This window comes from Camelus bactrianus, chromosome 27 (genome assembly GCF_048773025.1).
Source record: "Camelus bactrianus isolate YW-2024 breed Bactrian camel chromosome 27, ASM4877302v1, whole genome shotgun sequence".
Classification (NCBI taxonomy): domain Eukaryota; kingdom Metazoa; phylum Chordata; class Mammalia; order Artiodactyla; family Camelidae; genus Camelus; species Camelus bactrianus.
In genome coordinates, this window is record NC_133565.1 from 36,333,153 (window position 1) to 36,345,557 (window position 12,405).

Sequence of the window (12,405 nt, forward strand, 5' to 3'; positions counted from 1 at the left end):
CAACCGACCTTCTCGGCTCCGCAGGCTGGGGGAGGTGGAGGGCGCCGGACGCAGCCGTCAGGAGAACCGGGTTTCAGCCACAGCTCGGCCACAAACACCCAGGGTCACAACAGGAAGTCACCTCTCCTCTCCAGGCCTCGTCTCCTCCTCTGTAAGCCCTCGGGCTACACCAGCTGTCCCCGGCTGCCGTGGCCCGTCCTGACCTGAGCTCTCCCTCCCCTGCCTGTCCCACAAGGGAGGGAGGCTCACTGGACAGGAGGTGGGGCTGGAGAAGCCGGGAGGCTTAGCGAAAGGGAAATGAACTCCGGGCGGCGAAGAGCAGGGGCTGCTGTTTGCGGTGTGTAACTTACTCTCTGTGTCACACTGTGTGCGGTGAGCATCAGTGGGGTGGCGGGAAAACCGAGATCTATTACTTAGAGTTTAATCTGTCCTCCGTGTCGGGGAAGGGAAGGGGCGGGCTCGGGGGGAAGACTGCGACGTTAATCACAGGCCCAGCCCGAGGTGTCAGGCTGCTCTGGGTGCGCTAGCAGAGCGTCGCCGTGTCCCGGGCCTCCCAGATAGGCCGCACACCGCAGCTTCATCCGCTGAGCCATAAATTAGCACGGCGACTTCACGCTCTTCGGGTAAAACCGGCAATTTAGCTGAAAGGTTACGCGCACACACGCACGCCGACCGTGGCGGGAGAGCTCAGGAGAGGGGCTGCTCCCTTGAGCAAAGGAAAGCTGAGAACGTGCCAAGAGGGGTGAAATGACACGTGGCTGCACCGCCCGGCACCCGCACGTGGCCCCTGGTGCCCGCCCGACGCCGGCCCACTTACTTGCTACCTGCCTCGGTGCCCCCCTGCCCCCTCCGCACCACGAACCGTAAATTACACGCTGACACCTTTAATTTGTGCAGAGGATGCCTGGCTGCGCCTGCCACCAGCAGCCGGCTGCTGTAATAAGGTCAGTCTGTATTCATTGTCCCACACTTGACGTGCCAGATAGCACGGGAGGCAGCCTGCGGTGGCTTCTCTGCGCCGGGGGTGGGGGCGCCCGCTGCCGCTCAGCACGGCCTGGCACCAGTTGGTTCGTCACGTATGCATGTTATGATTTAGCTAATCACCATCAGTTACTCATCCTGTTGCTGCCTGGAGACGGCCGCTGCCTCAGCCAGAGAGGGGGTACCCGCCCACCAGCATCATGGAGAGACCACCCAGGGGTCCGATTGTCCTTTCCGGGCGGTGGCCCCTGGCGGTGGGTGTGTGTCTCCGGATTGCAGAGGCCCCAGCCTGGAGAAGGAGGAGCTGTGGGGAGCGCTCTTCGGGCAGGGGCACTAATGTAACGTCTCTGCATCCTGGGGCCCCACCAGCACCGGCATCTCGGTGACATGCCATGCAGCATGAGGCCAGGCATTGAAGTCCCAAGTTCTGGATTCTAATCCCAGCCCTGCCTCTCACAAGCTGTGAGAGCTACGTTAAGTCACTTAACCTCTCTGGGCCGCAGAGTCTTCGTCTGTAGCACGGATGCACAACTCCGTTCCGGGCAGGGAGAGCGTAAGGATGGGAAATCACACATGGATGTCGTTCCCGGCGTGTCTGCACACCGCGGGCCCTCCATCCATGGCAGCTCGCATCATCAGAGCCCCGGTGGGTCCGTCAGCTGTGTGTTGGGTGCATGTCTGCTTTCAGTGGGGAAGTCAGACCCATAAGGCTCCCAAGGGGCGGGGCTGAAACTGACGGGTGAGCTCATTTAAGACAAACCCACTTGTGTGGGACTGTGTTGAGCCCAGTTTCAGATCCTGATGTGTTTAAGCGGGAGAGGATGTGCAAAGCGTCTAACCCACGGCTGGGAGAGGGTCAGTGAGGCAAAGACGAGCCAAAGTCTCAGCCTCAAGCCTGCTGGAGGCAAGAGAGGCATGAGCGGACAGGCTACAGCCACGAAAGGACGCGGAGGCGGTTTGGCCGAGCCTTTCCTGCTAGAGACGCGGGGTGGGGGCAGCGGAGAGGGAACCGATGGGTCCGAGCGGTCCAGCAGTGAGGGGCAGAGCTGCCTTCTCAGCCCTTCCCACTGCCCTGCAGGACGGCCTCCGAGAAGACTCAGGCGCCAGCCCATCTCCCGGGGAAGTCCCTCGGGATCCAGGCGCCCTCTGCCCTCTGTGGTGCCCAGCCAGGTGCACAGCCTGTGTTCCCAGCGCTGTCCGCAGCCATGTGAGTGCCGGGAGGCACAGGCTGACTCCTAAGGCCTCTGGCTGATCCTTAGTTTTCCTTATTTGCACAGCGGAGCCAACAGCCTCCACCCCTCAGGGCTGGTGAGATGGGGTGAGCCCAGCTGCGCGGTGCAGGGCACCAGGGCAGCCCCGATGGAGGGCCCTTCTCCCTCCAGTCAACAAGCTCAGAGCCTAACGATGCTAGCTGGGCTGGCACCAGCCGCAGGGCCACCGAAGCCCAGCTACACACACGTGGCCAAGTTAAACAGTTCATTCTGTGACCTGGGAGCTCATCCTCAAGCCTCTGTCCCGTGTCCCCTCCCCCCGAGAGCCCTGTCCTCTCACCTCTCCAGGTCCAGCCCAGCCTCCCAGGTCCTGGTCAGATCCTGTTCCTCCAAAAAGCCCTTCTCTCTCCTCGGCCTCAGGCACGCCCTCCCCTGCCCCCAGCCCCACACCCTTCCCGACTGCAAGTGGCCTTGTCCTCTGTCCCCTAGTGACCTGGCCTCAGGTTAGAAGCACTGGTGGAGGAGCCATTATTTCAGAGCTAAGCAGCTTTAGGCCCCTCTGGGTCTCCACCAGCTCATCTGCAAAATGGGCAGGTAAGGGAGGCACACGGGAGCCGCGGGCACCACAGTTGGAATCTGCAGGGAGGGACTGTAAGTGCCAGGCACTGGGCATCTTCACGGAAACAAGTGCCACCAGGCTGAATTTCTCCCACCTCGAGGGGACAGAGACTCAGAGTCAGAAATTACTTTGAAGGAACGCAAACGTTCTCGCCCACCTGGGCTTGTGCCCTGAGCTTTCTTCCCATGGCGAGGTGAAGCCCCCTGCCCTGCCACTGACGGGCCTGCCCCCACCCGCGCCCGCCCGCCCAGGGCTGCATCCTCCAAGTGTGTCACAATCATACCTGTGTGGCCAGCGCCTGCCCAGCCACCATGCTTCCTGTGTCAGTCGTCCTCAAAGTGCGTCTCAGCTCCTACCTGCAAAATCTGGACGGCGCGGAGGGCAGGGCCTCCACGGCAAGTGGGACCACCCCCCACCCCTCCCACTGCCGGGCTCGCCTGGCTGGACGCTCCAGGCCGTCAGAGCTGCTGGCCGAGCAGGGCCCACATGCTCACCCCGGAGCATCCTCGTCATCCACCAGCAAGTGCTGCCATTTTGCTGCTGCGGAACCAGAAGCTAGAGGCCCGTGGGGCCGGTGCATTCTCTCCTGGAGCAGACGGAAGCCTCCCGCTGAGACCAGGGCATCCAGCCCCTAGGAGCACCACCCTCTCTGCTCCAGGAACTCAGGGCCCATTTCCCCAATGTCTTCCCTGAATGTCTTGCTTTGATTGACACCTGGCTGGTGCCTGACACACCACTTCCTGCGACCTCCCAAGGGGAGGCTGTCCCCTCTTCCACGTCCCACATAAACCCCCCGTAGGTCTAAGGGAGAGAGAGATGTGGTCATCACCAGCATGCCGGCAGAAGTCAAAGCCAACATGGGTCCCTTTCAAAGGGAAGCTTGGAACTAAAAGTATTCAAGCCTTTACCGGTGAGATGATGAGGGGGCATGAAGAGGGGGCTGGGGAAGGTCTGAGGAGACTGGGAGGCTCCTCCACACACCAGCACGTGCGCCACAGCCAGCTGCCTCGGCGCACGGGGGCTGGACCCTCGCCGTGCGTGGCTCAGGCCTCCTGCCACAGGGGAGTCTGCAGAGAGCGGCCCTGCATGAGGTTGCAGGGGCCTGCTGGCCAGACCCTTCCAGACACATCATCTCTTCAACCGCAGCCTGGATGGCTCTGCTCAGCAATCATGTGTTTAAAAAGCAGTAAGACTAAATGCGTTTCCGTTTCCCCTTTGAGAGACCACGTATGATAAATGATAGGCAATTTCACGGTTGGAGTTTCAATTTCCGAAAATATTAGTGCTATTCCCCAAGCTCCACTTCGGAGACAAATTCTTTTTGGCAGCCTCCTCCGTGGTCTCCTGACTCTCTGATTCTGAGTGTGCTTGGAGGTCTGGTGTCAGTTCCCCCAGCTCGGCCCCGGCACCCCCCTGCCGGGTCTGCACTGGGAAGGTCACCCACCTGCCACTCCTTCAGGCCCTTCTGCACTGGCTCCCAGCCCGCGGTGCCTTCCCAGCCCTGCCCTGAGTGCTGTTACGACGGGTGCAAGGGAGCCGCCATCCGTCGCTGGTGGACAGGTGTCGACAGTGCATCTAGTCTCCTTAAGCTCAAAGCAGCTCTCTTTTGCCCCTTTGTCTCTCAACAGCCAGCACCCTCCGCCTGCCCTCAGCCTGCATATACTGTCTGGTGGAAGGGACCGAAAATGTTAATAAATGCACCATTATTGACTAGTGGTAAGCATCCATGAAACACCATGACAGAAAGGACAGGTGGCCGTGATCAGGATTAACAGGACGCAGGTGACAACACTAATAATAAGAAGGTCAGGAGAGCTAAGACCTGAAAAACGAGGAGGAGCCAGAGACACCTGAAGGACGAGGGAAGGGCGTTCTAGGCAGAGGGAATAGCAGGCACAGAAGCCCTGAGGAGGAGGGTCCTCGATATGTTCAGGGAACTGAGAGCAGTTCAGGGGGGACAGAGACCAGGAAGCAAGGCCTTGAGCGGCAGGGGAGGTGGGGAGAGGAGGCGGGGCCAGAGCTCAGAGGGGCTGGGAGAGCTCAGATTTCTTCTAAGTGCGCGGGGAAGCCGCGGCAGGGGGCAGCAGTAACTAGGTGTGCTTCCTGCTTCCTCCTTGGCTGCAGTGAAGGAATGAACTGAGGTGGGGAGGACACTGAGGCATCCACTGTGGTTGACCAGGTGGTGGTGTAGGCGGCCGGGCAGAGCAGCCGTGGCACCAGGAGGGGAGAGGTGCGGCCAACTGGACCAAGAGCCGTGAACACAGCCGAGGGATTTGCCAGCGTCCTGGGCAGGGAGCTGGCAGAAGTGCTCCCTGGCGTCGCTCCTGAGGGTTGGCCTTCCTCTTTCCTGAGATGGAGCTAAGGACTGATGGTTTGGGGGGCTGGGGGGGATCAAGTTTCCTTTTGGAAATCCTGTGGTTCAGACGCTTGGGTCATGTCCAAATAGAGATGTTGAGTGGATCTGGAGATAGAAGCCTGGAGCTCTGAGGGGGGTCTGAGCTGGAGGCATAAATCGAGGCGTTGTCAGCATATAAATACCACGCAATGTCCTGGGATTGGATGAATCACATATGCAGTCATGCAGTGCAGAACGTCATCAAAGCGTGTTCCACGGCCTGCTTGCGTCGGAATCCCTCGGGGTGCCTGTTGAACATGCAAATTTCCGGGACTCCAGGCCACTGAAAGGGATCTCTACAGGCGTCTGCCTGGTTAGCAGTCGCCCCGGAGAGTTTGGATGAAACACTGTGCTGGGAGACAATAGAGGAGGGCAGAGCCCCCTCGCTGAGAAATGAGTACATTTTGCTCCTGGGGAAGGAAAAGCCAGTAAAGGAGACAGGGAGGGAGTAGCCAGAGAAACAGGAGGAAAATCGGGAGAGGATGGTGTCTCCGAGGCCAAGAGAGGAGAGGGCGGCAGGACCAGGCGGTCAGCCGGGCCCGACTGCGTACCGGGACGAGCCGGGAGAGCGCCTGTGGGGTGCGGCACGCTTGGTGGGGGGGGCTGGACCAGGCCAGAGTGGAGTGGACACCGGGGGGACATCCCAACAGCACAGCGGGGAGCGGAATGGACAACAAGAAAGATCAATTATCCAGGTCAGTGCAACACCTGGGGACAGACCCTCAGACACATTTCACACACAGTCTTCTCCCCTCTGGCAACAACCCCCAGAGCCCTCTGGCCGAGGGCAGTGGGCAAGCTGGAGGCGGGGCGTTCTCTGCCCGTCCTGGGGGCTTCCTTTCCCGCCTCCCCACCGCCGGCTCAGCATCCTCCCAGGACACCACACTGCTGAGGACGTCCCTCCTGTCCCACCTCCCTCCCCAGGCAAATAAAGTTGTTATTAAAAATTTTTTTAAAAAGAGGTGATGACGTGGGCAACTTTTAAAAGACACAGTCAACTTCACAGTCACCGAACGGAAACCAAAAACCTACGGCTTTCATAACGCGAACCTCCAAAAGCAAGCCAGCCACATTTTCTTGTCGGTGGGGCTACTGGAGTCAAAAAGAGATTTTCAGCTGGGGACAAATCCTTGGGCAATGTTTCAGTTGGTGAGATGCCTGTTTTTCAAAAGATTAAATAATATTAGGAGGTAGTGAGATAAACAAGCTTCTTCTGTACAGTGCAGGGAACTGTATTTACCGTCTTGTGGTGACCTATCATGAAGAAGAACATGAAAACGAATACTTGTGTGTGTGTGTGTGACTGAAACATGACGCTGTGCACCAGAGATTTACACAACATTGTCAACTGGCTGCTGCAATGAAACAATTGTTTTTTAATATTAGGAGGTAGTGACAGGAGCAAGGCCCACCCTGGCTTCCCCCAGGTGGGAATTTCATTCTGTTACAAGTGTGCCTCCCCAGCCCGCACCCCCAGCGGCCACACACCCTCAGAAGATCTGGGGGGCACACTCCTGGCCAGGAGCAGCACAGAGAGACGTCACGGCCCTCCCCGAGCCTCTCACGGAGGAGCTGCAGCAGCGGAGGGATTTCCCCGGAGAGCGAATGACAACACAGCGCCTGTTTGTTTTCCATGCGGGGAGGAGCCGGGAACATCTGCTCCAAGAAGCCACTTGAAAGATAATCAGGCCCGATGTTGGCAAAACAGCTGTGTGGCAGGCGGGGAAGGGGGTGGCCAGCCGCCTGGTAAGGAGAGTGGGAGGGGGAAAGCTCAGCGCAGAGCAGGAGCAGCCGCCGGGACCCTGCTGCAGCCAGGAGGCCCCCCAGCCCGGCCCACGCCCACCGAGCTCCGAGGGAGCCTCTGCGGGGCCGAGAGACGCTCACATGGAGAAACTGCCTTAAGATCCTGACTGTCCTGGTGGAGAAACGCTGGGTCCCTCGCGTTTCCTGCGGGATCGGCGGGGCTGGCTGTGCTGACCTTTCCCGTGCCTGAGATCCATCCTGGAGAACAGAGGCGGGTAAAGAGGTCCCCCCTCCCCTTTGTGTTTCGGAAAAGGCCGTTCATCGCCGTCCTTCCCCGTGTGACTCAGACGGGACTCCGATGCCCCCTTGTTTATCTACGACAGAGGAGAACCTCTAAGTTCCGTCACCTTTCTTAGAAGCGGCTAGCTGAACTGTTTTGTCCCCACCAATCAGATGGAACAAAATGCTCATGAACCAAACGAGGTAAGTTTCTCTCCCTCATCCAGGCGCCTGACTCTGAAGCCACCTCAGCCTGAGCCCGGGTACCAGCCCTCCTTAGAGGCCGCTCTGGAGGACAGGCTGGCCTCAGGGTAGGACTCTCCCTTCGAACTCAGAAGATGGTGCCAGGGGGACAGACCACTCTTATTTGCCATTTCCAGGTCAGCTCATCACCAACACGCACCTGCAGCCAGGATCACAGTCATGGAATTTGTGCGTGTCCTGCCTCAGCCTGGCTTCTCCCAGAAGGAGGCCCTGAGACAAGGATTTGAGGGAAAGTCACTCATTTGAGAGGTAATCGCAGGAAGCACCGAGAAGGGAGCACGGGCGTGAGCCAAGGGGGCAGGTGTGCTGCTGGGCGGGTGGCCGCTGTGAGCGGCGGCGGCTAGTCTGGGAGGCAGCGGGACAGCTCCACGTCGCCCTACCTGCGCCCCCAGGTCCTCGTGTCCCCTCCTGCGTGGAGTCTCTCCATGGGTGTCCCAGGCTGTAGGAAAAGGCGGAGTCACTTCGGAATCTGGCTTTCAAGTGCATGGGGTCCCAGGACCCTCGGAAATAGTCGAAGGGCGACTGGGCCAGGGAACCAGTGGTCAGGGCTGCAGTCTCCCCCCTCACTTCACGACAGCTTCATCCTTTCTGCTTAAAACATTGGGCTTCTATTTACGATATTTTTGGAAGGATTCAGCAGCTTAAAAGTAAAGGTCAGCTCTACTTCTGTGTCCAGGAAGACGGTCAGGCGTGCTTTCCCCTGTTCCCACCGCTAAGCACCCTGCATCCCCGGGCACTACGTAGAAAGCAAGCATAGAAAGACTCTGAGAGGCGGACGGACCAAAGCGGAGCAGCTGGGGATCTCAGAGCCCCAGGAACTACACACTGACGAGTTCCCTGGATTTTCCTTGTGCTCCATACGTCCCAGACTCGGAGCTGAAGAAGCCAACAACCCAGAAACCCCGATGGATGCAGACCAAAAAAAGTCTCAACAAAAGCTGGCTCTCTTGTCAAAGGCGAGTAAAGGGGCAGCGTGGCCACACGGAAAGCAGCCGGAGACCAAAACAATCAAAAGGCCCGCGAACCCGCGGCCCTCCCCGCACACGCCAGCTAAGGTCACGTGGGAGCTAGGCGCCCAACCTGCTTAGCATAGCAAGCATCCCCTCCCTGTCCCCACTGGGGGCCACATTAGAGGCAGCTTCGCGGAGGGCCAGGCCTTTTACCGTAGCTCCGTGGGAACAAGGCCCCCCCGACCTCAGCAGCTGTGGAGACTGTCAGAACCACCCCCAGCCCGGGGCGATGAGGCCCCCTCCCACGCCAGCGGAGGCTGAGTGTGGGCCCTGGGCTTCCAGCCCACGCTGCTGTGACAAGACAGCGTCTTCCGCGTCCTCGCTGGCTGGAGCAGTGTCCAAAAACAGCTAGCTAAGCCAGACGGTTTTTAAAATAAGATCCAGTCTCATAACATAATTACAGAAATACCCAGGTTTTAATAAATTACTCATCACATCAAAAAAAAAAGATCTCAAACTAATGATAAAAGACAATCAGTAGATGCCAACACCAAACTGACAGAGGTGAAAACTGTCTGATAAAAATTTGAAAGCAACCGTGATAAAAATGCTTCAGTGAGAGATTATGAACATGCTTGAAACACACGAAAAAAATAGCTCAGCGAAGAAATAGAAGATATAAAGGAGAAACAGAAGGGAATTTTAGAACTGAAAAATGCAGTAACTAAAATGTACAGCTCAGTGAAGGGCTCCACAGCGGAATGGAGGGGGAAGAGGAAAGAATTCGTGAGCTGAAAAGCAGGGGCTGTAACAAAAGCTCTAACTTCGTGTCCTTGGAGTCTCAGAAGGAGAGGAGAAAGAGGACAGGACTGAAAAGAGTCTAGAAGAAATGATGGCTTAAAACTTCCTAAATCTTAGTGAACCGCAAGTAGGACAAAGCCATGGAAACCTACGACAGGACCCCTGGAAACTAAAGACAAAGAAAAAATCTTGAAAGCAGCCAGAGGAAAATGACACCTCAACTGCGTAGTAAAAACGGTTTCAGTGCCAACACACTTCTCATCAGAAACCACAGAGGCCAGAAGAGGCGGCGGAATATTGTTTAAGCGCTGAAGGAAAAGAAGTGTCAAGCCAGCATCCTACACTCAGCAGAAATACCCTTAGAAAACGAAGGGGAAATGAAGATGTACCGATTAAGGAAAATCAAGAGAATTCGTTTTGTCTACTCGTAAATACATAAATAAGTCTCTACGTGAAAAGGAGACAATAAAAGAAGGAAACTGGAACATTGGGGAGGAATAAAGACCACAGCACAAATATGGGTCACAATAGGCTTTTCTTCTTTTATTGAATTTTCTAAATTATGTCTGATTGTTGAAGAAATAATTATAACACTACTTAATGTGGTTTTAAGTGGCTGCCGGGGAAACAGTTAAGACAAGGTAAAGCGGGGGAAAGTAAAAAGACATCAAAGGAGGTGAGGTTTTTACCTCCGCTGGACGAGTGAAATGATGACACCAGCAGACTGTGATAAGTTATGTGCACACACTGCACCGCCCGGGGCAGCCGCTGCAGGGCTGTACACAGAGGTACGCGCAGCACTGTCGACAAACCAAAACGTAATTCTGAAAAAACGCCCAAGTCACTCAGAGAGAGGCAGGAAAAAGAAAAAAGAGACAAAAAACAGAGACCACAAACAGAAAACAAAAACCAAAATTAAACCTTGAAATACAGTAATTAAATTAAATATAATTGGTCTAAATATACCAATTAAAGGACAGAGAATGCCAGAGTGAGTTATACCTATTCAAGGAAACTGAATTCATAATTTTTTAAAAATTTCCAAGAAAGAAATCTCCAGATTCAGATGGGTTCACAGGAGAATTCTACCAAATAACGAAAAAGGAATTAACACCGATCCTATACAATCTCTTCCAGAAAACAGAAAAGGAGGAAATAAGTCCCAGCTCTTCCATGAAGCTCGCGTTGCCCTCATTCCAAAACCAGACAGATACACAGCTATCCCTCGTGGATATGAATGCAAAATTCTCGACAAAAATATTAGTAAATAAAATTGAGCAATATATAAAAAGAATTATATGCCATGACTGAATAGGGTCTATTCTAGAGATGCAGTTGTGTTCATGTGTTTCTACAGAACGTAGATAACGGTTTACACAAGCAAAACATGAGAAGAAAGCCGTGTACAAGTTGCTCTACAAAATTAAAGGGGCCAAGGGGGAAGGAGAAACATGCAGAGAAGCTGGGTGTTGCAGAGGGTGTTGGCAGGACATTGAGGGGCAGAGGTTTCCTGGGGAGGGTCCAGGGATCAGGCACAGGGCTGAGACGGTCAGAGGAGAGGCTGAGGATTTCAAGAAGCGTCATAATGTGGCTCTCCTTTAATGCCCTGGGAGAGATGCCGTCTAGATTGGAATTGCTTTTGTTTGTTTTCTGGACTTCTTTTTTTTTTAATCTAATGTCATGGGGACACCGGGCACTGTGGGGCCCCACCTGGCATTTGAGTTACACGTTCTTCACATTTCCTCCCTCCTCGGCTCTGTGCTGCAGCCGAGCCACGGGCCCACAGGCAGCATGGGAAACGCCCCGCCAGGCTTGGCCTGGCCCGCAGAACCCCGCCGCCAGCCCTGCTCCCATCCAGCTCTCTGCAGCCCCTCAGGGGACACGCATTTAGGGACTGAGCAGTAGGATGACGGAAGGGCGCTGTAGGAAGGCCGGCCGGGCGGCGCTGTGCCGACTAGACAGGTGCAGGGACAGACCTCCGCCGGGTGTAGGCTGTCATCCTAGCACAGACTCTGCGCGGGGTATGACCTCGTGCACACCTGACTGGTGGCGGGCTCAGTCAGCCGCGTGGCTGACGTGGGCCACAATTACAGCAACAAAAGCAGGTGCGGAGAACTGACGGGACTGAGCAGGGGCCCTTGACCGCGAGACGGGGGCCCCGGGGACCGGCCAGACCGTTGATCGCAATAAGGAGGCCAGGAGGGAGACCAGGGGAGGAGGGGCGACCACAGTTCGGGGTCCTCCGAGCTTGCGGTGCTGTCTGGGTGTCTGAGCACCACTGCCCGGCGGGTGGGTGGACACGGGGAGCGGGGGTCCAAGAGGAAGCTCTGGGGCTCTTTTCCGCCAAGGTGGCCTCTGGGGCAGTGGAGGCAGAACACGGAGCCCCCTTTACTGCCTGCAGAGGGAGAGAGAGACGTTTCCAGTCCTGGACCGTGTCCTTCCAGCAGCCGCACCTCTTCCGTCAGCAGCCCAGCCCCAGGGGAACGGCTGGTCCCCGACTCCCTCCTGCTCTGTCTGGGTCCTGCGGCCTGATCGCGGCCTCCTCTCCTCCTGCTTCCTTCCCTCCCCTGTACTCTCCTCCTCCCCCGCTTCACCTACGAAGTTTTAGAAGACTAAGAACTCAGCGAGGCTCACGAAAGGGGCTCGCCCACGGGCCTCCGCGGGCCCCTCGGCCGCCGGCGGTGAGCGGTCTGTCGCGGAGACGCATTGGGGGCCGTCCCGCTGGCAGCAGGCCGAGGCACTGTGCCAAGCACCGGCCCCGGGATGACGGACGCCCCGCAGGGATCAGGGCACCGCCGCTCCGACTGCACTCCGGCACCGCGTGTCAGGGCGCCGCGGGGCCGCGATGGGCGGCGGAGGGGACCCGTCACCCGCGGACAGCGCATTCCCAGCACAGCACGCCCACCCGGGAGGCAACCTGGGGGCAGAGCCAGGGCCCCTCCCAAGACGCACACGCAGCGAAAGCCACCTTTCTCCTTTCCAGTGAAAGGAGACGTTTGAGGGGAGACGTTTGCAGAGCAGAGCTTCACGGTCAAGGGCTTGGCGTGGACAGCCCTGGGCTTAAATCCTAGCTCCTCTGTTCAAAGCTCCGTGACACTGGGGCAGAACTTTCTCTCTTCCTAATACCATGGCCTTGTGTGTAAAATGGGGATAGAAACACTA